This window comes from Tamandua tetradactyla, chromosome 2 (assembly GCF_023851605.1).
Source record: "Tamandua tetradactyla isolate mTamTet1 chromosome 2, mTamTet1.pri, whole genome shotgun sequence".
Taxonomy (NCBI): Eukaryota; Metazoa; Chordata; class Mammalia; order Pilosa; family Myrmecophagidae; genus Tamandua; species Tamandua tetradactyla.
The window spans coordinates 3,414,908-3,418,659 of record NC_135328.1 but is presented as its reverse complement, the minus strand read 5'-3'; the positions used below and the strand labels follow the sequence as shown (position 1 = coordinate 3,418,659).

General features: G+C 33.6%; 1 pseudogene; it reads right to left on the bottom strand.

Annotated features, from left to right (window-relative positions):
- Positions 1-2,375: 2,375 nt before the first annotated feature.
- LOC143655401 (uncharacterized) lies at positions 2,376-3,485 on the bottom strand (annotated as a pseudogene).
- Positions 3,486-3,752: the final 267 nt, after the last annotated feature.

Genomic DNA, 3,752 nt, shown 5'->3' with positions numbered 1-3,752 from the left:
TTCAATATTGTCCTTGGAAATCTGGGATAGATGTATAATTTCATTCTTTACAAGTTCTACTTTCCAATAACTGCAGGACATGGTTCTGCTAAACTTTCTCTCAGTAATAACAAAGATTGTCTTTCTTCCAAAAATAAAAAACTAATTACAAAACCACAATAAGAGAGTGTAGCATTGGCATAAAGATAGGCATACAAGGCAATGGATTAGAATTTAAAGTTCAAAAATGAACCCATCTTATCTGTGGCTAATTAATTTTTTTGTATGCTGTATGGTGGAGTCACATTTAATTCTTTTTTCATGTGAGTATCCTGTTATTGCAGCACCATTTATTGAATTTTTGTTTGTTTGTTTTTGTTGGTTTCTTTGTTTTGTTTTGGGAAGTACATGGGCTGGGAATTTAACCCAGTTCTCCCACATGGCAGGCAAGGATTCTACCACTGAATTACCCTCACACCCCCTATGGCCAATTAATTTTTGAGAAAGGTTTCAAGTACACTAATTGGGGAAAAAACAATCTCTTCAAAAAATAGTGTGGGAAAAGCCAAATATCCACATGCAAAGGAATGAAACTGAACCCATAAGCAAAACTTAACTCTAAAATTGATGAGAAGTCTAAATATAAGAACTAAAATCATAAGCTCCAAAAGAACAAAACATTGTGGAAGAGAACTTTATAACCTTATATTTAGTAATGAATTCTTAGATATGGCACCAAAATCACAAGCAAACAAAGAAAAATAGATAAAATAGACTTTGTCAAAATGAAAAACTTGTACATCAAAGAATAGGAAGAAAATGAAAAGACAACTACAGATGGGGGGAAATAACAGCTAACCATGTATCTGACAAAGAATTAATATCCAGGATATATAAAGAACTGCTGGAGCTCTACAACCAAAAGACAACCTAATTAAAAAATAGGCAAAGGACTAGAAGACACATTTCTCCCAAGTAGATATATAAATTGCCAATAGGCTCATGAAAGGATACTCAACATCACTGGTAATCAGTGAAATGTAAATAAAAGCCATGAGATACCACACCACACCCACAAGGATGGCTATTATTAATTTTCAAAAAGTATTCATGAGGATGTAGAGGAATAGGTACCCTTGTATACTGTTGATGGGAATGTAAAATTGTGTGGAAAATAAGCTGATTCCTCAGAAAGATATATACTTCTAGATAAAATACTCACAAAAATGGAAAGCAGGAACCTGGTAAGGTTTTTATACACCGATGTTCATAGAAGCATTATACACAATGCCAAAAGATGGAAGCAACTGAAGTGTCCATCAGCAGATGAATAGATAAACAAACATGGTAAATATATACAATGGAATACCATTCAGCCATAAAAAGGAATGAAGTTCAGATGCATGCAAAAATGTAGGTGAACACTGATATCATGACCATCTATAATTATTGTAGAAAATAAACTTTTGCTTTTATAAATTTGATAAAGAAGTCACTTCACAAAATACCTTTAACTCCACATTCACTATACCAATGAGACTTTTTTCCCAGGATGAACTTGTTGATGTAGTAAAAAGATAAAGTCTGAATAAAGGCTTTCTCATATTTGCTACATTCTGAAGTTAACTTTCTTATGTGCAATAAGAGACAAAAAGCTTTCCTATATTAATTAAACATAAAAGAGTCACTGGGGCAGTCCATGGTGGCTCAGCAGCAGAGTTTTCTCCTGCCATGCTGGAGACCCAGGTTCAATTCTTGGTACCTGCCCATGCAAATAAAAAAAAAGAATATTTGCTTATCATCCTTGCCTAAAAAATGTTATTTATGCTGATGTTAATTGCTAAAATTTATTGGGGACAAGTGACAGACAATATGTGTATTAAAATACTTAATTCACTCACATTTATAATCACATTAACACTGTCAGTTCAGTTAATTTGCCTACCCAATGTCCCAGATGTAAGATAAAATATATAACATAAATAAAAATAAAACAAAACAAAAAACAGAATTTTCTAGTAGGAGTTCTCTCGAGTTTAATAGAAAGTCTAACTTGTGATGGAAGGGTCTTCTGCATTCAAATATTATTGATCCAGAGTAAGTTCCTGATGTTGAGTGAATAATAATAAACAAAGAAAATGGGGTTGCCACACATGTAAAATCTTCTTCTAATACAAATTCATTGTTACATAACTTAATCCTTACTGGAGGAAGTGTCCCTCCATTGGTTTGTGGATGTGCTGATACTGAATAACAAAAGTTGTTTGGCAATTCTTACATTCCTAAAGTTTCTTATCATTATGAATTATATGATATTGAATAGATCTTTCTGATATAATTTATAAAGTTTCTTGTCAATGGTGAACCACTACTAAGTCTTCACACATTGCTTACATTCATAAGGGTTTTTTCTCCTCCAGTATGAATCTGTGATGTTGAAGTTTGAAACTAAGACTAATGGCCTCTATAAATTTCTTACATTCGTAGCATTTCTCACAAGAATGAACTTTCTCATGTTGATTAAAATGTGAGCTTTTAATAAAAGCTTTTCTAAATTCTTTATATTCATATGGTTATACACACAAACATGAATTATCTGCTGCAAAGTTGTGATTCACTGTTAAAGACCTCTGCACTTTGCTTACATTCACAGGTGATTGTTTTTCTCTAATATGAATTCTCTGATGTTGAACAAATTTGGAGCTGAGTAACTTCTGAGCCACAACTAAAGGCCTTCTCACAATTCTTACATTCATAAGGCTTCTCACCAGTAAGAATTCTTAGATGCTGAACAAGATGTGATAGCTGAATAAAAGCTTTCCCACATTCCCTACATTCATAAGGTTTCTCACCAGAAAGAATTTTCTGATGTCGCGCTAGTTGTGAGACATGTCTAAAAGCCTTCCCACATTCCTTACAATCATAAGGCTTTTCTCCAGTATGAATTCACTGATGTTGAACAAGATGTGAACCATGACTAAAGACTTTCCCACAGTCCTTACATTCATAGGGTTTCTCACCAGTATGAGTTCTCTGATGCTAAGTTCTGAGCTGCAACTAAAGGCCTTTTCATAATCCTTACATTCATGTGGCTTCTCACCACTATGAATTCTTAGATGTTGTATAAGATGTGATAATTGAATAAAAGCCTTCCCACATTATCTACATTCATAGGGTTTTTCACCAGTATGAATTTTCTGATGTCAATTAAGTTGTGAGTCATGACCAAACATCTTCCCACATTGCATACATTCATAGGGTTTCTCTCCGGTATGAATTCTACAATATTAAGTAAGCTGTGATCTACAAGTAAAAGTCTTCCTGCATTCCTTATATTCATATGGTCTCTTGTTGCTGTGCATCCTCTGATGCAACTCTTGAGAATTCTTATAAGGAAACCTGTGAGTATGTGCCACTGCTTGGTGCTGGCTAAGAGCAGGAATTTTTTTCATAGATAATTTTCCCTTGTCTGAAATTTTCCTCCTCTGTTGCTGATTGTTTCTCATGCAGAACTCTGAAGTTGGATCTATCAAGGCTGTGGTTTTTCAATTTTCCATTATGCAACATTGGAGTGGTTCTTTTTCAAAAATACTCTCTTTTGGAAATAATTCCTTATTATTACACATGCACTGCAAATCTGTAAAATAATGAGACAGAATTATGCAATGCACATGAGCCCCAAGTATCTCCATACAATAAATAAGGATTAAAAATAGCTATATTTACAGAATTGTGAAGATTAAGACTAAATATCCTTGGACAACATAAGTGCT